This window comes from Stenella coeruleoalba (genome assembly GCF_951394435.1).
Source record: "Stenella coeruleoalba genome assembly, chromosome: 16".
NCBI classification, from domain to species: domain Eukaryota; kingdom Metazoa; phylum Chordata; class Mammalia; order Artiodactyla; family Delphinidae; genus Stenella; species Stenella coeruleoalba.
In genome coordinates this window covers 4,267,825-4,294,553 of record NC_137162.1, presented here as the reverse complement: position 1 = coordinate 4,294,553, position 26,729 = coordinate 4,267,825, and positions in this window count along the sequence as shown.

The following is a 26,729-nucleotide window of genomic DNA, read 5'->3' as shown; positions in this document are numbered from 1 at the left end:
GCAGACAGAGAGTTAGATAGATAGCACTGCACCAAACAACTACAAAATACATATTTTTTTCAAGCAATCAAGGAACATTTAAAATTTCTATACTGGGTAATAAAGTAAGTCGGTAAATTTCAGCTGATTAAATTCAGAGAATGTTCTCTGACTGGAGGAAACCCCAAGGGTTGGCAAATTAAGCAATACACTTTTAAATAGCTGATATGTCAAAGAAAAAAATCACAGTAGAAATTGGGAAATACTTCAAACTAAACAATAAGGAAAATCTACCTATGAAAGCTTGTGGGATACATCTAAAGCCACGATTGGAAGGAAATTCACTGTCTTGAGAAAAGAAGATATAACCTGAACATGAGCTATCAAGTATCCTAATAAAGAAACAGAATATAGAAGGAAGTAAATAATAAATGTAAGGACAAAAATTAAGGAATAGGAAACAAGAGTATAACTGACAGAAACAGCAAAGCCATAAGCTGGCTCTTTGAAAAATTTATAAAATGTATCACTCCCTGGCAGAAAATGAGAAGGCACAAAATACCAATATCTGGAGTGAGCTCTGATCACACAGATACAAAAATTAATCCAAAAGCGCTCATAAGCCTAAATGTAAAACCTAAAGCTGTGAAACGTCTAGAAGATGACGTAGCGAAACGTCTTTGCGACTTTGGTTTAGGGAAAGGTTCCTTAGATACATGTTTCATAAAACAAAACAAAACGAAACAACACTGGTAAGTTGGACTTCATCATTATTAAGAACATCCGCTCTTCAAAATAGAGTGGAAAGTGGGTCACAGATTGGGAAAAGACACTTGCAAGGCATATATTTTATGAAGGCCTTGTATCCAGAATATATTAAGAACTGTCAACACTCTATGGTAAGAAAAACAATCCAAGTTTTCAAATGAGCAAAAGATCTAGACAGACACTTCATGAAATTTTATATACAGATGTCAAATAAGCACTTGAAAAACTGTTCGGCACCATTAGTCATTAGAGAAAGGCAAATTAAAGCCACAGTGAGGTACGACTACGTATCTGTTAGAAGGTCTAAGATTAAAACGACTGTCCAGCTCTGTATCGGTGAAAATTTGGAGCAACTGGAGCTCTCACACTGCTGGTGTGAAGAAATAGTTTAATTGCTTGGAAAACATTTTGATAGTCCTTAAAAATTAAACATGTACCTCCCTCCTACGTAATTCCTTGGTGTTTACCTAACAGAAATGAAAGCACATACCCACGCAAGGATCTGTGCATGAATGTTCGTGGAAACTTTGCTGTGCTAGCCCAAAACTGGAAACGACTAAAATGCTCATCAGCAGGTGAATGGATAAAAACAGAGTGATACGTCCATGCCATGGAGTACTACTTGGCAAAAAAACAGGGAGAGGATTATTGGTACATGCAACAACATGGATGAATGAGCTTAAGATTTTGATGCAGAGTAAAAAAGGCCAGACAAAAAGTGTACTTACTGTACGATTCCATTCGTATAAAATTCTAGAAAACAGAGCTACTCTACAGTGACAGAAAGTAGAGCAAGGTTCACTGAGGATGGAGTAAGGCAAGGCCAGGAGGGAGGAAATATGAAGGGGCACGAGGAACTTTTTAGGCATGATGAAAAAATATATTATCTTGATTGTGGTGATGACTTCACTGGTATATACGTATGTTAAAACTTATTAACAGTACATTCTAAATATGTCCAGATTATTCTATGTCAGTGACATATCAATAAAGCTTTTTAAAAAAGGTTAGAGAAAGAATAACCAAATAAATCCAAAAATAATATAAGAAAAGAAACAATAAATTAAGGAATAGAAACTTCTAAAAGAGAAAAAATCAGAGAATCTGTAAAAACCCAAGTTGTGCCTTTGAAAAGACAAACAAAATAGAGAAAATTCTGATGACTGACTGAAAGAAAAGCACAAAAATTATCAAGAAGAAAGATAAATATTATTAAATAACTTCATGATAATACATTTGAAAACCTAGACAAAAAAGGCAATTTTCTAGAGAACATTATAACAGTCTTGACTTAAAATAAAATAATTTAATAGACCTATGGCTATTCAATAATTTGAATTATTAGTTTAACATAGATCTGCAAAATATCTGCTTGGTTGATTTTACAGGCATAAACATTTTTGTCTGCTAAGTATCTCTGCTTCCGTTTTTCTGATTTCTTATCTGCATATTGAGTCACTTTTTCTGCTTCTTCCCATGTCTGGTAATTTTTATTTGCAATTGCTCACTGTAAATTTTGCATGCTAGGTTTTGTTGCCTTCCTTCAAAGAATGTTGGGATTTTTTTTTTCTTGCAAGAAGTTAAGTTACTTAAGAATCAGTTTGATTATTACAAGGCTTGTCCTTAAACTTAATTAGAGTTGTTTCAGCGTTTGTTCTTGTTTATCTCTGCTACCTGGTTGTGACACTTCTGGAGTCTTCTCTGCATACTCTGAGTGTTCAGAGAGGATTCTCCAGTCTGGATCCTTAGAACACTAACGTCTTCCAGGCAAGTGTGATTTGGGGGCATAGTTCAGCTTATGGCTTCTCAGTCAATCTTTGACTGGCATTGAGGAGTCTATCTATCTATCTATCTATCTATCTATCTATCTATCTATCTCTACCTATCTATCCATCTATTTATCTTATGGAACAACACATGCAAAGACCCTGCAGTACAGAGTTTTAGAGTCTTTCTTGGCTTCTTTGTCTCTGGTTCTGTGCCCACATTTTCCAGCTGTCTCAGCCTCATGAAAATCTGACCTGTCTCCTCGACTTATAAGACCACTGTGCTCTGTTTAGCATACCCCTTTCTGTATCAAACTAAAAAAGGCCTCGAGATACAAATTCAAGGTGATGGTTGGGGGTCACCTGTTTCCCTTCTCCCGGGGTTCACAGTTCTGAGATGCCTGTTGTCCATTGTCTGAAAACAGTTGTTTCATCTATTTTGTCCAGTCTTCTTCTAGTGTTTTTGGAGAGGTGTGTGGTGGTGGTGGACGGGGTTTCTGTGCTTGCTTTAATGTGTGATTTCTAAGCAACGTTTCTGAGATTAAATAAAAGAAATAATTATGAACATATTTTATAAAATTATATATTTTAGAGTTTTCTTCTCTATTATCTGAATTGAGTCTCATCTTCCAGGTGCCTAGTTATAAAGATTTTCTGTTTTTGGACTCTTTTCTGTTCTAACCTTCTTAAATATAAAAGAATTGACCCTGAGGTGCAATCTGATTAAACTGATATAATCATTTCCAAGAATGAAATCTGAGTCTTCTAGTTCTGATATACTGAAAGGATATATATCATCCAGTTTACTCCATCATATCCTTATAAAATTGTTTTGACGGTAAGAAACTTATTTGTATATTTCCCTATATTAACAGATTAAAAAGAAAGAAAACAGTTTCAACAAACTCAGAATAAAAATTTGATAAAAACTAATGATAAAGATATCTTATCAAACAGGTAACGAAAAAAGTATTTAACTAGAAAATGGCATCTATCAAAATTATATAGCAAATATCATGTTTAATAGTGGTTATCAGAAGCATTCTTTTAATGCCATGAACAAGATAAATATGCCATCATTATAATTTCCATTAAATCTTGCAACTAACACAATGAAACAAAAAAGTATGAGGCAAGAAGGTATAAGAATTGGAAAGGAAGAAATAAAACTGTCATTATTTGCAGATGATATGATTGTATACATAGAAAACCCAAGAATCTCTACAGACAAATAATTAAAATGAATAAAGAGCTTGGCAAGTTTACTAGGTATAGGATCAATATACATCAATCACTTCTTTCCTATATACCAGCAACAAGCCACCAAGCATGTAATTTTCAAGGTACCATTTATTAATGGCACCAAAACTATAGTGAAGTCAACAGAACAAAAAGTTTTTACTTTTTAGTTAAATGTGTATTCCTGCTAAAATGAGCTAGCCTTTGAAACATTGCCAATTCTAAGTCTGAGAAATAGACGGTTAGCAAAAGTACAAGGAGAGCCTAGAAGAGTATGTTGTCAGAAATCACAGAGATGCTCCAAAATTATTTGGACAGACCAGAAGGACATGGGAGGGAGCTTAGATTTAAAACTGTCCAAATCTGGGTCAACTTGAAGGTCACAAAAAGTATCATTTTTTACTTTACAAAAAGTACCATCTTTCATTACTTTTTGTAAAGTAACGACAGTAATGGATTATAACACTTGGATGAAAAAGGAAACTCATGTGTCCATAGTGATAAGAAAGAAACACATTTGTCGACAGTGGGGAGGCTCTTCTATACAGATGATGGCCAGCTAATAAATGCAGAAAGAAGCTTAAAATGAAACATACTATTCTGCAACCACCCCATGCAATTGCTTCAGACAAGGATCGTAAACAGATGCCAAAATGACTGGATAGAACCATACAGTCATATGGTTCCAAAGTACCACCCCACAGATTGCTTCTTAACGAAAGAGAGGACAAAGCCTCTTTCCAAGAAAGAAAACTAGCAAAACTAACTGAAGCAAGTGATCAAACTTGGCATCACTAATAATGGGCCAGGTTGCCTTTCTGTGTCTCTCTCTGTATGGGTCATTTTCCTGCCAACAAAGTTTATTAATCTTGAGGAAGTAATCATAGATTGTGGGACATTCAGGGATACAGCTGGAGTGGACCTGGACACTTGAAAATTGAAATGGGTTAATTGCTATGTTACCCCCAAACTCAACAAATAATACTTGATTGGATCCAAGATGGAGGAAGACTGCTACTGAGAACATATTTTGGACATCAGAGAAATTTAAATGTGAACCATGTATCAGGCAATATTTAATCAGTTTCAACGTCTCAGTTATGATAATAGTATGGCGATGTAAAAGAAGTTCCTCTTTTATAGGAAATAGACGCAAATCATTTGGGGATGATGTGTCATGATTTCTGCAGCTTGCTTTCTGATCATTAAAAGTGATTATGTGGGCTTCCCTGGCGGCGCAGTGGTTGGCAGTGCGCCTGCCAATGCAGGGGACGCGGGTTCGTGCCCCGGTCCCAGAAGATCCCACATGCCGCGGAGCGGCTGGGCCCGTGAGCCATGGCCACTGAGCCTGCGCGTCCGGACCCTGTGCTCCGCAACGGGAGAGGCCACAGCAGTGAGAGGCCCGCGTACAGCAAAAATAAATAAATAAATAAATAAAAAAGTGATTATGTGGTAAACCACTGATAATGCATGAATTTGGGTGGAGACTATGTGAGTATACATTGTACTAATTTTCTTTTCAATTTTTCCGTAGTTTTAGAAAAATATGAAATAAAAGACTTATAGAAAAAGAGAGAAACTGGTGGAAAAAGAAAACACAACCTTGATGAAGAAAATAATAAAACTTACTGAAAGGCATAAAAATAGAACTAAATATTCCATGTTCACAGATGGAAAAACCCAGTATCTTAAAGGTAGCAAGTCTACCCAAAATACTTCTAGTGTGAGTTTGTGGAATCCACTAAGCTGTTTATAAAGAGAAATGGCAGGATAATATTGAAGAAGGACAAGGTAGGAGAACTCCCTCTGCCTGCTTTTGAGACTATTGATGAAGTTCTGGTAATTAGGATAGGGAGGCATCGTACATAGGGTCAGGGCAGAAAGCCCAGCGCTTACCTGGGGACTTTGTATGTGCGAGTAGGATGCTGTAAGTTAGTAAAAGAGACCGTTACATACACGGAGCTGTGTCAATTTGTTATTCTGAGGGAAAACCAAAGTCAAATTAGATCCCAACCTTAGACACATAGAAAAGTAAATTCTACCAGAATTAGAGACTCACATATAAAAATCAAAACTTTATAACTTTTAGAAGAAACTTTTGGAACATATTCTCATGGCTTTGGAGTAGTAAAGGGTTTCTTAAGGTATGAAAACTGCAGGCCAGAAAGAAAACAACAGTTGATACATTTGACAGATTTTTATCAAGGGAGAGGGTGCTGCACAGTAAAGAAAATAAAAGCTAAGCTAGGAGAAAACCCTTGTAATATGTATTACCAGAATTTTTAAAGAATACTTAAAAATCAATTACAAAAACTAGGAACAACCCAGGAGTAAAATGGGCAAGTGGTCTGAAGAGATAATTCATAGCAAGGAAATATAAATCATGAATAAAGCTGTGAAAAATGTTCAACTAGGAAGTGGGGTGATGCAAATGGAAACAGTGAGATACCACTCTTCCCATCCATCAGACTGTCGACACTAAGTCACGATACCGAGTGCTGCTGAGGGATGGAGTGCAGGACGCTTTCATACACTGCTTGGGGCGGTAGAAACGATCGCAACCACATTGAAGAAAAACGTGGCCCCAGGCAGCACAGTTGAAGATACACACAGTGAGACTAGGAAGACCCACTTCTCTGTAGGGCCCCAGAGGAGCTCTTCTCACGGCCCGTGATGGAAACCGTACACACTTGAAAACCAGAATCTAACACATGGAAAAGGAAAACACGGTTAACATGCAGTTCGTAAAAGTTACACGTTATATGTCAACATAGAACTCTAAGGAGGTGGCATGCAGTTGCAGAGACTAAGGAGTCAGAGGATCTGCAGCTGGAAAGCTGTAGACCCCGGCGGGATGATGGTGCGGTGCCACTCTGAGCATGAAGGTCTGAGAACTAGCACAAACCTGGACGTCTACGTCCCAGTGCAAGTCCAAGTTCAAAGGCAAGAGAAGACCAATGTCCCAGCTGCAAGCCGGTCAGGCAGAGAGCAAACGTGCTCTTACTCTGCCTTTTTGTTCTATTCAGACCTTCAGTGGGTGGGATGAATCCCACCCACAAGGAGGAAGGCTTTAGCCAATCTACCAGTTCAAACGTTAGTCTCATCCAGAAACACTTCATAGACACACCCAGAGTAATATTTAACCAAATGTCTGGGCACCAGGCAAGTTGACGTACAAAATTCATGATCGCTCTGTGTGTCTGTCTGTATCTATCTATCTATCTATCTATCTATCTATCTATCTATCACCTACTGAAAATTAACCACCACTCTGCGTGTCTAACTCTCTACCTACCTACCTACCTACCAATCTACCATCATGGAGGTGAGCACTGTACAGCCAGATAACACCTTGGCCTGTAATGGAGGACGTTCGCCTGGTTTGGCTCAGGAAAGGCCTCCCTGGGGAGGGACATCTCTGGGGAGAGTGGAGAGAAGGGAGCAACCACATGACTACGTCAATATAATATTTTTCTCCTTCACTTATCCAAATTTTTTTTTAATCCAAAGCAACTGCTAGATTAACAACAGACGGTTTGCCAGGATATTATCAGGTGAGAGCTTAGGAAATTCAAATTGCTCAAATGGTGGTGTATTTGGAGAGCCCTGACTCACCTGACTTTCCTCCCAGAATACGCCAAGGAGAGTTTAATGCCCTCAAGGACTCAGAAAGCTTTTATGGATAACGTAAGGCCTTTTCCACAGTGGCATTCATGGTCCCACTTCTGTGTCCTTCTCTTCCTAACGTAAGATTTGTTTGCAGTGGCCGCTGTGGGTCACATCTGTCACCTTATCTGACATCCCGAGTGGAGGAAATGGGAAATCCTTTTAAAAAGCTGGCGCTAAAACCCTCTGGCAGCCCTCACCCACTCCAGTCTAGCGCCAGCCCCCATGAGTCTCTCCCTCTCCTGGTCCCTCGAAGGCTTTGAGATCAACAGCTAAACCACAGACTGCCATGGAAATAAAATATAGTTCTAATTTTCCTATTTATTTGTAAAGATTTAAACATGTTTTCCTGCAACCCTGCAGCAAGCTCAACTCCGTTCTCTAAACGCTATTGTAAAGTGACATTTTAATTTTTTTTGAAAAACTGGAATATGGATAACAAAACATGCAGCAAAAGGAGTCATTAAAATGCATACTGTAAAATTGAAACTTAAGTGTCGAGTTTTTATAGCAGTCTGTCAAATGCTTGACTATTAAACTAGCTGTTATTAAAATTTTAATGAGACACAAAAAGGGTGGAATGTGCAGGAGACTGCACATTTTTAGCATAGCACGTCCCTTCTATGTCATTACGGTAATGCCCCATTTGTAAAATTCACCATCTATTTTTAATTAAATTAGTGTATGTCATTTATTATGGGCATTATGTTTATTAATCTTTAATATTTAATTTAAGATGACTTATCTGAGTAAAAGAGAACTTAGCACAAACAAGTAGACACGCCGAGAAGTAATGGCTTTGTGGTTCTGAAGGCAGTAAATATGTTTCATCCTTACTTTTTTTTTTTTTTTTTGGCGTTACGCGGGCCCCTCACTGCTGGGGCCCCTCCCATTGCGGAGCACAGGCTCCGGACGTGCAGGCTCAGCGGCCATGGCTCACGGGTCCAGCCGCTCCGCGGCATGTGGGGATCTTCCCAGACCGGGGTGCGAACCCGCGTCCCCCGCATCGGCAGGCGGACTCTCAACCACTGCGCCACCAGGGAAGCCCTTACTTTCTACGGCTAAAGCTTGAGTAAGTTTAGATGTGTCTTTCCTCTCCTATCACAGAAGAGGAGAGAAATGTATATATTATAATATTGCAGACAACGTGCGTCATGACGTCAGCTTCTTGTTGTTTTGAGCCCTGCTATTTGCGTTTGTTTGAAATAACCATAATGCCTCATTCTCAAACCATTTACTAATTTCCTAAATTCTTCCATGAACAACATCGCAGCTGATGTCAGGAAATACACGTTCTCTGTCCTCTCTTATACCAAAATAACGGTTTCGTTTATGGTGGTCAGAGGGTGGTTTGTTGAAGACGTCATGTGACAGCACATTAGATGCACCGTTTTGGTTGTGTCCTGGCTTCAGTGATTCTTGTCCGAGCAGCTCAGAGAAGGAGGTCCGTTAACTGGCCCTTCTTGCACACAGGAGTACTGGGGGGAGCATCCTTCATCACTAGTAATGTTTCTCTTCTTCAAAGAGCTTAGACTCTGTCTTGTTACTTAGAAATATATTTAGAATCCTGACTTGGTTTCACTGAGGTGATAATGATGAGAAAATCCAGTGGTGGCTAGTAGGATGGTATGAGGAAGGATGTCTGATTAAGATTTGCCTCTGCTTCTTTATCCCTTCATCTGGTGAACTAAGGAGGACTCTTGTATGCGTGCATGAAAGTGTGTGTGTGTGTGTGTGTGTGTGTGTGTGTGGATGTGCCTATGTGACCTAAAAGAAATGCAGATATTGGGGACCTCATAGGGTCATCTAGACTGTGCTCCAACCCCCAGGGGTGTGCTGTAGAGTCCCTGGGGCAGCCCTGGAGCTGTACCCCCTTCTCTGCCTATGGTCACAGCAGTACTTGAGACCAACTTCAGAGTAAAGACCTCAAGGGAACCCTCCTACACTGTTGGTGAGAATGTAAATTGGTGCAGCCATTATGGAGAACAGTATGGAGTTTCCTTAAAAAACTAAAAATAGAGCTACCATGTGATCCTGCGATTCCACTCCTGGGCACATATCCGGAGAAAACCATAATTTATAAAGATACACGCACCCCAATACTCATTGCAACACTGTTCACAATAGCCAAGACATGGAAACAACCTAAATGCCCATCGACAGAGAAATGGATAAAGAAGATATGGTACATATATACAGTGGAATATTACTCAACCATTAAAAAGAATGAAATAATGCCATTTGCGGTGACATGGATGGACCTAGAGATTATCATTCTAAGTGAAGTAAGTCAGACAAAGACAAATATCATATGACATCACTTATATCTGGATTCTAAAAAAATGGTACAAATGAACTTATTTACAAAAGAGAAACAAACTCACAGACTTAGAGAAGAAACTTATGGTCACCAGCGGGGAAGGATGGGAGGCAGGGCTAAATTGGGAGTTTGGGATTGGCATGTCCACACGGCTATATTTAAAGTAGATAACCAACAAGGACCTGCTGTATAGCGCAGGGTACTCTGCTCAATATTCTATAATAACCTAAATGGGAAAAGAATTTGGAAAAGAATAGACGCATGCATGTGTATAACAGGATCACCTTTCTGTACACCTGAAACTAACACAACATTGTTAATCAACTATACTCCAATATAAAATACAAATTAAAAAATAAATTTAAAAAAGAATAAATTAATTTTCATATTAAAAAAAAAAAAAAGACCTCGGTACCTTCTCCTCAGCATCACTTGCACACTCAGCACAGCTTCTGCTCCTAGAAGAGATGCCTTTCAATAGTTAGAGGCATACAGGCCAAGGAATCTGAAGAAGCCAAGACCTAATTTTCCTGTAAATGTCAGCAGGATACCAAAGTGAAAGCGTGGCGGCGACCCAGGAGCACCCAAGGACCAGTATCCGTTTCCCATCACCTGTTTCCAACGTCAGATCAAATTTGAGTCTCAAACTTTGCTGATTTCACTTGGGGACCTAAAAGCACATCGTAATTATTTCAAAATAAAGGCAACTTATTTTGTAAATATGACTATTAGAGTGATTTGCATTTACTGTATTTAACTCAGCACATTACCGGATAGTTACATATTCATTTGCTTCGAGGGAAAATTGTGCACTTGCAATTGTTATTGTTTTATGAATCTATGAATAGCTCAGAATTCGTAGAAGTCAAGATTCCATGTGTATCTTCAATTTTATTTCCTCACAGATAACAAGAATCGTAAAGGTGGAAATCACTCACAACGTGTAACCTCTCTTTGGTATAAGTTGGAAAGCTAACTACCTTCCATAGCATAACTGCGACACTCCAGACAATTTCTCACGGACAAGCAGTTGATAATAACAAATAATGGCCTGGCTGGTACCTTTGCCCAAACTCTTCATCTCTGGTTCCGATTACTGTTGGGTCAAATCCACAGAGAGACAGTCCATGTCGGCAGCAGCAACAGCTCCACGTGGGGCCTCTGAGATCTGAGGGCCCCTCATATACACAGGTTCAAATCCTGGACCAATCTCAGACACCTGGAAGACAACTTTGACCATGGAGACCAGCAAGTGGGGCCTCTGCACAGGACTTTGGCCTGGAGCCCAAGCATTTTCCCTTGAAGGAGAGACCTGGAAGCCCTGGGCTGAGCAACAGTAAGGAAACAAAGTGATAAAGCAAGAATGATCAGGATCCAGTGGTGGCATCCAGAAGTCTTCGCCATTTGTGGAGGAGGAAAGCACCAGACAAATTAAAAAAAAAAAAATAGCCAGTAGGAAAACAAAACAAATGGGGCCATTTTGTGCGGGGACAAATGGCCCTACACACGTCAGCACCTCCTGAGGGCACCCTGTAAGCCAGAGCTCAGCACCATAATTGATGACGCTAATTACTGCTTTGTCATTAGGGGAAGTTAAATGATGTTCAGACTCTGCTTAATTATGTTGTTCTTTGTAGGGGCGCATATGCTACCTTTTATAAAGTTTTCCATACAAATGGCTCTAATTTTTTAAGTTCCTGATGTTACCCGGAAACCTCAGTTACCCAGAAAAACAATTTCTCCATCCCGCCTCATTCCCCAAGGAAGATACCCGAACGAGACATCTTTGGAGCTCAATTCATTGGCCCATTACAATGCACCAGATAGATGAGAAGAATCCAGCAAAGGGTCTAGATGGCTTCAAGGGAAGCCCTCACTTGGGCAGGCTGGAGGGCAGGGAAGAGACCACCCACATCCCTGGTTCCAGAGCAGCCGGACCTCGAAGACTCGCGAGGGTGTTTCGGGCCCTCTGGTCTCACTGGAAGACCCACCCTCCTCCTCAGAAAGATCAGAAGACGGCAGCTTTCCAGAAAGCTGAGCAGTGGTGCAGGAAGAGGCTGCCCTTCAGGAACTGCGCCACTGGGAGAGCTCCCGGTCTTCTTCCTCCAGGGTCCGGAAGCTACTTAACCTCCTGAGTCCAGTTTTCTCACGCGCAAATGGGAGCAGTAACTCTGCCCTGAGGCCTCTCGTAATAACAGGTGAAAGTGCCTGGCCTGTGCCAGCCTTCGTGGGCTCGAGACAAGTCAGGGTACTTTCCTCCTCTTTTCCTGGTGTCACAGGCTGTGAGGAGCGGGTGGGGTGCTTGGCAGGTGGACAGTTATGCCCTGGGCTGTGCTAGCAGAGCTGGGTCAGCTTCTTCCATGGAACGTGGCAATGCGGTGACTGAGGGCCTGGCACACAGAAGTCGCCAACTTCGCCTCTGGAGTCAGATGAACTTGGGTTGACTGTATTATTATATATTCACGTATTAGGTGTGATCTTGGGCAAATGTTGCAGAGGTCGCTAAATGCCACCCAACGTGAATTCGCCCTTCTTTCTTAGCAGTAGAACCCAGATTTTATTTAGGGTAGCAATATGCCCAGGTAAAAGGATATTTTCTCAACTTTTTTTTTTTGTGCCAGCTAATGAAATGCAAGCGGAAGTATTGGGAGGGAAGGCTGTTAAAGATTGTTGACCTAGTTGAGAGATGAGTCTGTGTCTTCCCTTTCTCTTTTCCCTCTTTTTGCTCATTGGAATATAGACATAAAGGTTGGCACCCTGGCAGCTATCTGGGGCTATGAGGTGAATTTGAAGATGCAAGCTGGGCGCTGAGGATGACAGCTGAAAGATAAAAGGAACTTAGGTCCCTCATGGCTTCATGAAGCTGTCAAACCAGCCTTGAACTACCTTCCTTTGAATTTAAATGGGAGACTAAGAACTCATGTGTTACAGCCACCAATACTAGGGTTCCCTTTTCACTGAGCTGAATCCAGTCCTGGCTAATACAATAAGTCACTGGGTTTGTGGCCTTTCCGCTTCTGGGAGCAGGTAGAGAGGGGAGGCCCAGGGGGCAATGCTGGATGCTGGTGGTCTCTGCAAGCCTGCCCAGCCAGTGGCAAGGATGAGGGCCTGACAGTTGTGCAAGAGAGCTCAGGAGCACAGATAAAGAGGCCAGAGAACGGAAACCTGGGCAGAAGATGCTGGACAGTAGGGCCAGAAAAAAAATTAAAAGGGGTGTTGGGGAGAGCTTGCGGCAGCTTCCTCTCTGAGTGGGTTAGGGGCTCCCTGGGGACGTATGTCCAGGACTCTGGGGTATCCACCCATGGGGGAGCAGACCTGAAGAAGGAAGCCTGCCAAATATTTGCATTCATGTTGAATAGAGAGGTATTTTTCTTTCCCTTTCCATTTATTCAAAGCAGTCCCACATACATGAGTTCATTTAAGCTCACATCCACCCCGTTAGAGTGGGACTCAGAGGGGTCAAGTGTTTGGTTCAAGGTCACGGAGCGAGTGAGTAAAGACACGCGCCTTCTGCTCTAGGCCCAGTGCTCTTTCCTCTCTGTCACCGCTGCCTCATTAATTCATGAGCGCTCAGCTCTGCAGGGACTTTGCACCGGGAGAGCCAGCAAGAGCTCGCCAGAAATGATTTCTTGATGAAGTAAAAGGGGCGGGCTCTTCTCACCTGACTTTAGACCTGAAAAAAGCACAGCTTTCCAGAATCTGCAAGAACTTCCACCAGGAAGCAGAAAAGGACACTGCTGTGCTTGGAGCACAGGGGAGGGCTTATCTCCCTGCTCTTCTCATATTCCTGGGCTGACGTCCTGGGCCACCTGCAGGGGCCGGGGTGACGTGGCAGAGAGGGCGTGGGATGTTGGCACCAACCTCACCCTAGCTCGGGAACCTGGTGGCAGGTGGGGAGTGACAGGAGACTCCCGTGGGAATAGAAGGGCCCTGCGTTTGTGACCCAGGGTTTAGGAAGACGACCCAGCAGCCATGGTGGTATTTCAGGGCACGGGTTTGGAATTTGGTATGCAGTTGGGGTCCCTCCTAGGAGGAGAACGTGGGGAAAGAAGCATTTGCTAACAAATTGATACGTGAGTGTATTTATTCATTCATCACCTCACTTACTGAGTGCCCATCATAATCAAGGCGTCGGGGGCACAGGGGAGAGAATTCTGTCCTGTCACCTACTCACCAGGCAACCCTGGATGCGCCCCTCCTGCGGGCCTCAGTCTGCCATTCTTCCAGCCTTAATTTTCGGCAAACCCCATGGCATAGCCCCTCTCCTTCCAAATAAAGTTGAGTGCGTTGGACATCCTGTCACCGGGGCTCTGTAATTGGCCGCAGGGACTCTGGGCCTCAGCTTGACTCCCCCGGGGACCCCCCCCCCGCCACCTCGCCACCCTGAGAAGGAAGAGGAGTCGGTGGAGACACCGTCCACCCTCTGCTCTCCCTGACCTGCCCCCGAGAGCTCTTGGAGAGGAGGGGGGCCTTGTAGAGGGGCCATGACTCTGACCTTGTTCTTCCCAGACCCAGGTGTATGGAAAGGACGACACTGGACTGATTTAGGGGAGCTCCCTCCTCCCGGCTGCCGGGGAGATGAAGCACAGGCCGGTGCAGGGCGCCCGTGGCACAGCCTCGGTCCACAGTGCATCGCCACCTCCAGGGCGGGGCCCATAGTACTTGTGGGCTCAGGGGGTTCTGACATTGACACCCTTTAATGGATTAAGAAATGAAAACCAGGGGCTTCCCCAGTGGCGCAGTGGTTGAGAGTCCGCCTGCTGATGCAGGGGACACGGGTTCGTGCCCTGGTCCGGGAAGATCCCACATCCGCGGAGCAACTAAGCCCGTGAGCCATGGCCGCTGAGCCTGCGCGTCCGGAGCCTGTGCTCTGCAGCGGGAGAGGCCACACAGTGAGAGGCCCCCGCTCGCTGCAACTAGAGAAAGTCCTTGCGCAGGAACGAAGACCCAACGCAGGCAAAAATAAATAAATTAATTAATTAAATTAAATAAATTTATTAAAAAAAAGTGTAATCAGTGTAAAGAGTTTAGGACACAGCCCCAGCATAGGCGTCAACGTGAACCGGCTATTGTCATCCTCACCCTCATTGCCATCATCATCTTCATCACAGTCTTTGGTGGAGCAGCTCTGGGCATAAGCGGATCCTTGGATTCTGAAAAAAAAGTCAAGCCTTGCCTTGGTGTGGAATTCAGACTCAGATCCTTGTTTCAGTTTCAGGTGCATCTGGAACTCCTGGGCTGGGACCCTGGCGCCAGGGTCTGTTGTCCCCAGGCTGTTGTCCCCATGAACTGGTTTCCTCTCTGAGTTCTGCTGCTCCTGGTTTCTCTCTCTGGGCACGTGGTCCTCTCCGGCACTCACCTCCCTCCTCCAGCCTGCCCCTCATCCACACCGTGCTGTATCCGGGGGCACCCGGGGTGGAGATTGCCTCACATGAGCAGGTGGAACTGAGAGTCCGGGTGACTCCCTGCCAGGTGCCTGGGCTGCCCTGCGGGGCCCTGACCACACTAGCCCTGCCTTAGCCCAGAAGCTGCCGTCTCACATCCACACCCCAGCTAGCCAGGCAGATGGGGCAGAGAGGATGAATAATTAGCCTCCACGCCACTAGGTTCAAGCTAATACTCAGAACCAGGTATGATATCAAATCGTTTCCAGGGGGACAGCAAATGTCATGAAGATGGGGATGCTGCCGAGAGGCCGCTGTCAGAAGCAAACAAGAGAAAGGTATTAACCCTTCCAGGGGTGTGCGGCCCTAAAGGTTGTTTTCCTTAGCTCGGGGCTGGAAACCACTTCTCTGTGCGGCCCCACCCTCAGAACCAGTCCCTGGGGGGCTCAGGAGCCTACCTCTGGCCTAAAGACTTCTTGTTTTCCTTTTCTACAAAGTCTGCGATTTCAGGGTCTATTTGTGTCTATTATGCAGAAAGACATCCCTGTAAGCTGCCAAAGCCTGGGACTGTGGGCTTAGAAGTGGAAATTTCCCCTCCTCATCCGGCAGCCACCAGCCCAAGTGATCCCTGAGGGGGCTGTCGGAGCTCGAGGCCCCAAGACAGAAAGGCTTGCAAAGCACAGAAAAGCATGTTCTTGGAGTCTTGATTACATAACAGAACCAGAAATGCTGCTGGCACGGTTTTGCGTGTGCTGATGGCTGTGGGGGGAAGCGCCCCAGCCCCTCTGGCCAGAGCACGCGGTGGGAAGGGGGCACGGCCGGTCCCTGCCCCCTGCTCCCGGCACCCAGCTTGACCCCCAGAGGAGCTGCCCCACCCCTCGCTCCCCGGTCTCCCCTTCCCATCCCAGGGAGCAGTGGGGGCGTGGGCCGCCGGCCTGCCTGTGCACCCTGGCCTTTATCCTGCTCAGCACACTTCCCCTTCCCGGGTCCTACCAATCCTTCAGGTCGATTATGCTACAAATGTGTGGTGCACGTGCGTGTGTGCGTGTGTGTGGTGTGGTGCATGTGTGTGAGCGTGCGTGTGCGTGTGCATGCGTGTGCGTGTGTGTGGTGTGTGCGGTGTGGTATGTGCGCGTGCGTGTGTATGTGTGGTGTGGTGCGTGTGTGCGTGTGTGTGCATGTGTGTGCATGTGCGTGCATATGTGTGGTGTGGTGTGTGCGCGTGCATGTGCGTGTGTGTGTATGTGTGGTGTGGTGCGTGTGTGTGCGTGTGTGGGTGGTGTGTGTGCATGTGTGTGTGGTGTGGTGTGTGTGCGTGTGTGTGCGTGTGTATGTGTGGTGTGGTGCGTGTGTGTGTGGTGTGTGTGCGTGTGTGTGTGGGTGGTGTGTGTGCGTGTGTGTGTGTGGTGTGGTGCATGTGTGTGCGTGTGTGTGTGTGTGTGGTGTATGGCGCGTGCGTACGTGTGCACACGCGCGCAAGAGACAGATATCGACCAAAAGAAAAAAAAAAAACCCTGGTGCTGGGTCTGCCGTTCACAATGGGTCCCGGTTCCGCATTTGGTGACTTTGCTTCTTTCTCGACTGGGCTCCTGCCCCCGCGCTTCTGTGTCAGATTTTCCTGGTGATTTGGCGGAGCTATTAATGCGTTAATTGAGACGAACACCCTGCCGTGCTGACACGTTGGGGAGGCTTATTAAGGCTGGAAAGTGTGTGTTGCCGCACGAGTCTTTCCAAAGTGAGCCGAGGCCTTCTTCCTTATGGAGAGGATGGCGGAACCTTGATTAAATTATCCAAAACCCTCATCAAAGAACCAGAAGCTTTCAGTCAGAGGCAGGATGCTGGGCCGGCAGGTGCTTAAAAGCAACACGAAACAGGAGGACATCAGCGGATTCAAAGTGGTGTAGACTTTGGCAGCCTTTAAGGACTGGAATGGCCCAGAGCCCCCATTGCTCAATCGGACAAAGTGACCAATTAACTATGTAGAGCCTGGAGATGGGGCCATCCGCCCAGCTGCCTTTACTCTTACTTGGATAAAGTATCCAAATATTGTAATATATAGCTCTATATCCATTTGAGGTTTGTTGTGTGATAAAACAATATTTGATGCTTTCGGAGGCTGGGAAAATATTAACAGCAGGAGCTCTGTGATTTTAAAATTTCATTATAGAGGTTTCGGCTTTCTTTTCTCTTCCCCTAATCTCTCCTTCTGCTGTGAGAAGCTGCACAAAATAATAATTAGGCAGGATGTGGGAGTGTGGCTCCACGGGAGGGCGGGGGGCCTGGGAACCGGGGAGCAGAGGCGCAGCCAGCAGGGTGCGGAGGGGAGCCCAGCCCCATCAGATACAGACTGCAGGGCTTCCTGCGAGCGGGGCCTGGGCTTGGCTGGGGTCAGTGACCCAACCAGCCTCCTGAGCTCATCCTGCAGTCATGGGCGAGCCGGGCAGGAAGGGCTGCCCCTTGTGGAAGCTCGGCCTGCCCATGCAGGACAGGGGCCAGGCAGCTGGGCAGCGGCGGGTCCCTGTGCTCCCGCTGGGTTCAGCCACCAGGACTGTGGGCTGGACTCCCATTCTCTGTGCTCATGAAGTCAGGACCCCGGAGCTCTGGATCAGGATGTCAAGGTCTCTGAATGCAAACAAGTGAACCCACAGTGGCCAAGGTCTCCGTGTCCGGCCCTTGTCCTGTCACAGGGAGACCATGGCTATAAGACAATTTCTAGTTCATTCCCTGAGGCCACGACAGAACTGCTCAGCCGTTCACAGCAGCTCAGCTGTCTGGGTGTTTGGCGGGGAGCAGAGGGAGGTTATCTTTCCATGGGGCAGACGCGCCCCTCTCCCGTCTCCCTGTGGGCCTCCCGCCTGTCCCGTCCTCTCCCGGCCTCATTAGAACCTGTGTCCTGACTGGGCATCACCTAATTGGTACCTACTGGAAGACTCCAGTCAGAGCTGGATGAAATTAACCCTTCTCCTGCAGTGATGCGTTTGTGATTTGAAAAAGGGTCCTTTCCCATTAATTAACAAAGAACGCGTAGTTGTGTGGCCCTGGAGAGGAAGGATGGAGGAGAGTTGGGGTTGATGGGAACGGCAATCAAGAGCAGCTGTGGTGGTTTCCGGGGCCAGAGAATCCCGCCTGGGAGGGCTCTGCCCATTCTGTGCGGTAAATCTCATTAACACGGGGGCGTGTCTCCTTCCTTCTCTGGGGGAACTTACCGCTAAGTGGGCGACACTCCATTATATTCGTACTTGCAACCACGTTGATACAACGGGCCCTTTTGAGGCTGAGATCCCAGATGGCTGTGGAAGTGTTATCTGAGGTCCAAGCACAGTCCCTCGTTCATAGACGGAAGACCCGCCCTAGCTGGTCCTTGGCCATGGCGGGGGGCAGCTGTGGAAGATGTTCCAGGTTCACTTGGCTTGTCTTAAAGCACAGATTCTTCTCAATCTCTGATAAATAAAACCCATTGTGTCAACGCAGAGGGTAGGGTTGAAAAAGGACTTGTATAACTGAGAGATGGTGAGAAATATTCAGCGAGTAACCCCGCTCCTGGACCTCTGCCTCCCAGACTGGGCTGTGGAGTGACCAGGATCGAGCTTCATGTGCAACTAAGGCTGATGGAAGTTCTCCCCCTGGGCAACTTAGCTTGGTCAGGACACATGCTCACTGCTCAGAGAGCTGCTCCTTTGCAAGGCTTTTCAAGAGTGTAAGGACCAGAGGACAGACGCTGTCTTTCTTCTTCACATACACCCAGCGCCAAGAACAGTGCCACTCACGTGGCCAACAAAGGAGGACCAAATGCGGGCCGTCGGACAGTCGGAGGGAGAACCTGTGGATTGAGTTCTCAAGGTCATTCATGTATTAGACAGGAGGGCAAAGTCCAGTCAAGAGTATGAGTGAAAATTATGCACGTGTTTATTTTAATCAGATTGGAAAATAACAATCTGCAGGTTGGTTCAGCACATTTCAACAAAGCCACTGTGAATTATAAAGACGGTGGCACTAGCAGTAATGAACGTTTCTGTGACACTCTCATGTCAGTGGCCTTCACGACAGCCCTGCAGAGTCACTCATGGTATCAGACCTGTTTTGCAGATGAGGACAGTCAAGAGATTAAGTGCCTTTTGCCCAAGACCACAAAGCCAACACACGGTGGGGCTAGTCCTGCAATAGTGTGCCTCTGTTCGAACTCCAGTTCTCCACAAGGCGCTGAGCTAAGCACCAGAGAGACATGGATGCAGTGATGGCATCCATCGGCCTGCTGCCTTCCTGCCGCCTTCTCAGAGAGTCTTCTGTAGGCTCCACGAGTGGACAAGTGCCCCCCTGACCAGGCACGTCACCCCCCCACAAGGCGTGGGTTTCTTCATTGGCCCCTCTGATCCCTGGGGCACCCCCTGAGTACTGGAGGTCCTGGTCCAGCTGCTGCATCCAATCTCCCAAGGGGTCCATGCAGCGGGCATCGTCGTGTGCTGATTCCTCACGTTCTCCAAGGGGGCCTCCCTGGGGCCGGAGGTGCCCGGGTCCAGGTCCAGCTCCGGCGGCACCGCTGACGTAAGTGTGGCAGAAATCTCGCCCTGCAGCCTATACTGCAAACGCTATTTTATAAGAAATCCTTTTGTTCTTCACAATATTTATTATTTAGTCATCCTCATGGACAATGGCAGCTCTCGGCTCTCATTTACTTTCCTTTCTGACTCCTTTAGAGAGAGTAAGCTAACTAGAGAAATGCCCTCCTGCCTACCAAGCTAACAAAACTGTCATTTTCAGTTTGCAATTGCATGTTCTATCTGCTCATGTGTTAGACCAGCTTCTCAAGGGGAGGGTCCTATTCGTCATCTTTGTCCCTGTCTGTCCCTGGTGCCCGCACAGCAGGGACACTGTGGGTGAGCTTGGTGCCCTCCACGCCGAACCAAACAGCCAGGGCTGCATCACTAGCCTGTCTTCAGAGGGGCCGCCCAAGGGCTGTGTTGGGGTCCAGGCCATTCCGGCATTAGAGGAGGACTCCAGGGCCGGAGTCCGCAGTTGGAATGATCTTCTTACCACTGGGTGATAACTTGTCCCAGCTCCAGTGCAGCAGTTGAGGGTGCAGGCTCGGGAACTAGACGGGCATGAATTAAAACCCCAACTCTGCCAGTAAGGATCCCTGACTTTGGGAAACCCACTCCGCCTCTGAACTCAGCATCCTCTGCTGTAAAATGGGGTGACTGTGTTGAGCCCACAAGGTGGCTGTGAAGATGAACGGGCAGTGCCCGGGGTGCCCACAGTTGTGGTGAGAGTTACTGCCATGCACGAAGCAGGGCAGGAAGAGGGGAGGGTGGGAAGCCGGTTAACTTCTAAAGAGAGGCCCCCTCCTGGGGCTGCCCTGGTGGCGCAGTGGTTGAGAGTCCGCCTGCCGATGCAGGAGACACGGGTTCGCGCCCCAGTCCGGGAAGATCCCGCATGCCGCGGAGCGGCTGGGCCCGTGAGCCATGGCTGCTGAGCCTGCGCGTCCGGAGCCTGTGCTCCGCAACGGGAGAGGCCACAACAGTGAGAGGCCTGCGTACCACAAAAAAAAAAAAAAAAAAAAAAAAAAAGAGGCCCCCTCCTGCGGCTCCCACCTCCAACAGACTGGAGAGGGGAGTGCGTGTGGGCCACAGGGACCTCTCCCTCCGCCTGCATGTTCATGTCACTGCTTCCAGCCCCTTGACCCCTGAATACGAGGATGAACGTGCCTGAGCTGAGAACGGAGGACTGGCTACCCCTTGCTTCAGGGGTGACCCCCTTTCTAGGCTGAGCACTGGAGCCGGAAGGGGTCACACCCGCAGGCTCAGACCAGAGGGGGCCCCCGCTGGGAGATGGGCTTCTGCTGCCCCCTTGCACTTGGACTGGAAGATCCCAACAGATGGAGAGTCAGGGATGACACGAGCCAGGGTGGGGACAGGACGCCCTGTGGATCTGACAGCCGGCTCCAGAGACAGCCTGGCCGGGTGCTCGTGGTTGAGTCTATGTACAGTCGTATATAATTATACACTTGCATTTTTGGTAACCATAATGCTATATTTTTTCTATGAAAAAGGCCATAAAACAACAACAGTAATAATAACTGCTTGCTTGGCAAATAGAGGAGGACAGGTATATGTTTCTCTTTGGAGTTTTGTAGTTTAAGCACCGCCATCTTTATTTCTCCTGTCACCTAACTTTTTCTGTCATAACACTGTTCCCTTAGAGATTCTCCATAAAGTGCCCCCTCGCTTCCCAGGCCAGGCTTAGAGCTCCCAGTGTAGAACGCCGCGACCCCAGGCTAGAGGGGGAGGGGGAGATTTTATGACCAGTGTGAAAATGTTGCTGCAGCTCTAAATTAGGAAGTGAACTTGCTCCCATATTGGGTATTGATACCTTTTGCACGGCAGAAGCATTCATCTGAAATGCATTCCTTGGCAGTTGGAGTGGTGCCAGGCCTGAGGACCATGGTGGAGGGATGGTCAGATGGAGAGAGCTGGGGCTGAGGGCAGCCCTCGACCGGGAGCCTGAAGATGATGGGAAGTGGGCAGGAAAGGGATGTGAGTGTCATCTTCACAGAGGGTAGAGTTTCTGGTCACCTGGATTCTCAGAGCCTTGTGGATGTCCCAGGGTGGGAAGTGTTTCTCCGGCTGGGGTGCTCTGGGTGCCCAGCTCAGTACAGCAGCTTGGCCCCCAGGGGGCCTGGGCCAGGGTGGCTCTGGACACCTGAACTCATTTCCGGCACACTGTCCACTTCTGAGCTGCCTCATTGCTTTCCTGGATGACCTTCAACAGGCCTCCAACCTGCCCATCAACATCTCTGTGATTTAGAAACAGGAATTGTATGGAACAGGAAGCGGCCTTCCTAAGGCCTAGAGAGGCCTTATTTCCAAGGGCACATGCCTAGCCGGCAACCTAGTAAGAGCTTCCACTCAGGAGAGTGGTTTCTAAGTCAGGTCGAATTCCCGTGCACCCGGCTGGAGGGTTGGTTATTCACGTAATTCACCCAACTCTGGGTAAACCAGCATCCGATTCTGCAGAGAGGTTTGACTGCAGCTTCCTGCTCCCTGGCAAGGCAGCTTCCGATGAAATAATAATGAACTAGGGGTGCTTGGACCCCCCCTTGCTCAGCCTCCTGGGCTGGGGACCGAGTGGCACTGAGAGTGGGAATGGGTCTGTTTGGTTTGGGCTATGGTGAGAGGCCCCTCCCCTGCCTGACTCATCCCTTTGGAGGCCCCAGCGTGCTGGACATTCCAGGCTTGGCTGCGGTCTCCATGAGGCTGCATCCTTGCCTCCTCTCGGGGTGAGCGCAGCTGGTCCCCGCAGACACTCTCCCAGAGACCCTCCCTGTGAAGCCCTTCAGGACCTCCTGAGGCTCTGTCTTCTGCTGCTGCCGCCACACCTGCCTCTCTTGGAGCCCTGAGCACCTGACTGGCTACGTGACTACCTCCATCCCTAGAAAGGGGTTTCTGGAAGAGGATGACCTGCCTGTCTTGTTCCCTACTGTATCCCCACGGCCTGACCCCCAGCAGCATGATGGAAATTCCAGGAGTTTCTCATGTTAGCACCCTATTGGCATCTATCAGTCATTGAAGTGAAAGGCGCTGGGCTAAGAATTTAACATCTGACGCGTCGTTTATCTCCACGCCGCCACAAGAACGTCATCGTCCTGAAGTCCCCGTGATCCTTCCTCTTACAGTGCGGAAGCAGAGGCACAGAGAGCTCCAGAACAACAGTACCCAGGGGGCAGAGCGAGGGAGGGATGGAGCTGGAGTTAGAGCCCTGGAATCTGACTGCCAGCCAGGTGTGTCCTAAATCAATGGGAGAGCACCCAGTGGGTGTGGGGGGAGCCCCCAGCACAGGAACGAGTGGACAGAAGGATGCTGTCGGCCAGGAATGCAGCAAAGAGGGACACACTCTGGGCCCCAGAGGCCGCAGCCCAGCAAGACTGCCCTGCTCAGTGGGGTTTCCTGAGGGCCAGAGCCGGCAGCTGGCCACGTGTCCTTTGGTGTTATTAAATAGGGAGTCGTGTCACTGTAGCCCTGGTGGGTCTAGAAGGGACTTGGAGGCAAGCATCCTGCTTCCTCTGTGAGAGCCCAAACCCCATATTCCTGGGCACGAGGACCCCAGGGACAGCCAGCCCAGAGCCCAAAGGACCCCAGCATCCCTGCGCCCCCTGTGAGGGCTGCCTGCTCGCCCTGAGTCAGGCCACCACCGTGTGCCATTCCAAATGGGCTGGCTAATGGGCCCGCATCTATTATCATTAGCGCCTCTCCGCACACAGGTACATGAGGGGCTGTCAGGTGCCGGCTGCGGCTCGCTGAGCCGGGGCCACGCTCTGCTGCAGATGAGGGTGAGGGACACCTGCTCCAGGGCTGGCGGCTGCCGCCGTCATCCTTCACGTCTCATGCAACACTTGTTCCATCGGAGCACGGGGCCGGCGCGGTGGGAGCAGCCTTCTGCCAGCTCTGCCCAGGCCCCGCCTTCCCCGTGGCCCTCTGCTCAAGTTCGGCTTTGAATGGCTTTTCAAAGAAGCCTTTTAAAAATGTATTCGTTGCAGATTAACCATTCAGTCATTATGTTAAGGGTTTAAAAAGGAAGATTAAAACAAAAACTTTGCCTCGAAAATAAAATTTTTTGGCAATTAAGATGGGGTCACGCAATATTCATTGTCTACGAATGGCACCCAACCTCCGCCACACCGTGTTGACAGGTGTTTTCTCGGGATCTGGGGGCGGAGAACGGGGATTGGAGGACCAGCTTCTGGTTGGGGGCAGCCAGGAACCTTTTCTCTTCCGGGGCACACATGATGCCCCTAGATCTTAGAGGGGCTCACATTTCCTAGACAAAGGCCAGCATCCTGAGACAGTGCCTGGCCCCGTCCCAGCCCCGGGCCTGGCTCTCAGGAGTCGGGCGGCCTCGGCGGGCGCTGACCTCACACACCATCAGTACCATCGCCAGGGAGCCCTTTGGGCTTCCCTGGCCTGTTTCTGCCCATGTGTGTGGAAACCTCAAAACCACACACACACACACACACACACACACACACACACACACACACACACACACGTCTATTTTTTTCTTCTAGTTGAAGAGTCTTTGTGTCTTTATACCTGCGAGCTTGAAACCCCCAAGCTCCTGTGGAGTTTATTGTGGCTTACCTGGTTTCTGACCTTGGCCCTGGCTGGCGTCTGGGGACTGGGACCCTTTCTGACAGCTCTGGAAGTTTCCCAAAAAAACCTGTGGAGGGAAGGAGGCCAGCTCTCCTCCGGCTGGGCGTGGAGAGACTTTGGGGATCCAGAAAGAAAGAATGTTCAGGTCAAGGGGAACTTAGCTGCCTGAGGCTGAAGCCAGGGCTTGCCCTTCCTGCCTCGTCCAGACAATGCCTCCGGGGAGGGCTACCCACCCCACCTTCCTGGCCAGGCCCTGAGATGACCCTTTCCCGCTGGGCTGGCTTCCAGCAGGCAGAGCGCCCTGGGCTGTAGTTTGCCTCTTGGGCACTTCTGTCTGCTCCCTCTTACTCCCCAAACACACCTCCCCTCCTTGGAGATCTGGACCATGTCTGGCAACCTGGGCTTCCCAGCCCCTTTCACAGACACACTCAGGGGCTTGGTGGTGGTAAATGCAATTTTGACATGGAGGCTTCAGACCAGGCAGGGCACCGAGCCCGGGTTTGGGTATCAGCAGACCTCAGCTGAGTTGCAGTTTTGACTGTATTTTCCTGGCTGTGTGTCTTCAGGTGACTTACTACACCTCTCTGGGCTTGGGTTTCTCCACTCATAAGTGGAGGCACTGATAACCTTCCTCTTAAGGACATTGTGAGGATTGAACAGGTCATGGAAATGCTCAATGAACAGGCACTCCTCTCTTCTGTTCCTTTAAAGGTGAGCTGCCTCTTGCTGCCCCTGCTCATTAGGGCTGTTCTCAGGAAACAATCTGATATCAGTCATTTACACTTTAGCATAAATTTAAGAGGGGGGCGTATGCTGAACGGGAGTTTGAAGTTTGAGACTGCATAGCTGAGAATACAAGATTGTTCTGTCTGTGACCTTGTAGGCATTTGCCTTCTAGGGTGAAGGCAAGCGGCTTAATGTTTCAATGAATTTCAAGGGGTGCCTGAGGCTTAAAGGGAAACTTACAGAAGTCTGGGGATGATGACTGGGGAACTTGCAGGAAGGGTCTCAGAGGGGACGGGTCTTTAAGGAAGCAGCTTCCAGGGTCCTTCTCCAGGCTTCCTGCTGAGCACCCATGCACACTTCCCTGTGGGGTCCCCTCCCCTCTGTCCCCAGTGTTGTCTGTCCCAGTTAGCTCCATCATTTAGTTCCCATTTCCTGTTTGGACCTGGAAAAGATCAGATTCATTCTAAGAGTAAAACTTTATAACCTTTTGAAAACCAGCAGTTAAATATTAAATGAGGCATGGCATGACCGCAATGGTCCTGACTGCGAGTGTGCAAGTGTGTGTGTGTGTGTGTGTGTGTGTGTGTACGCGCGTGCACTAGAAAGACGTGCCAAGACTCCAGTGAGGTTTTCCACCAATGACTAAAGCCTTTCTTTGACTTTCCAGGCATACTGTCAAGTATTTAAAGAAAGACTGTGTTCCTTTCATTGTTCTTTAGGCATTTTGCTTGGAGAGCAGGTCATTTCCTTTCCTCTGTCCTAGCCACCCAATTAGGTACTGGGTGCTTGGGTTGGGGAAGAGATGCTTTCGTTCTAAGGTAAAGAGTGTGACGTCAGTGTGTTTTCCATGAGCTGGTCTCACCGTCAGCCCTAAGCTCAGTGTGGAGATGAGGAAGGTGAAATGCAAAGAGAACTTTGATTCACCATCAACCTTTGGATGTTTAGACGTGTGGCTGGTTCCTGGACGTCTTGACTTGGTAGGGAAGAGCCCGACTCCTCCTGATGTCTGGAGCGAGAGTCGTACACAAGCCCTCCCCTACTGGTGCACCTCAGGAGCACGTCCTTACCTACGCCCTGCCCAGGTCCTCTAGCAAAAGCTGGGGAGCTTCCCCTGCAGTGAGCACAGGGCCCAGTTTCCAGAGACTGTCAAGGAAGATGGGAAAACATAGCACCAACCTCCCAGACCTGTGCTTTTCAAGTCCAAACTTGAACATACCTTATGCGGGCAATAGTCCCCCAGACCTCTGTGCAGGACCCACCTGGGTATGGGGATTTGACTGGCTTTCCCAGGCTGTTTTCACAGGAAAAGGCCACTTGCATTGCCGGGTCCCGTTAATAGGTGTGTGATGATGGAAACTCCACTCTATTGGTTATATAAAGAAGGCAGTGAAGTTTTGTTTAGACTCAGGATTTTGTCTTTTAGTATTTGCTGTACTATTAGCTGTTTTCCTGCTGTACCATCTTGTTGTCGGGGTGTGTGTGTGTGTGTGTGTGTGTGTGTGTGTGTGTATAAGTATTCATGTGTGTAGTGAAGACTCCTAAAGTGGTAGTAAGATATACACACTACTATACTTGAAGTAGATAACCAGCAAGGACCTACTGTATAGCACAGGGAACTCTGCTCAATATTCTGTAATAACCTCAGTGGGAAAAGCGTTTGAAAAAGAATTGATACACGTATATGTATAACTGAATCACTTTGCTGGCCACCTGAGACTAACATAACATTGTACATCAA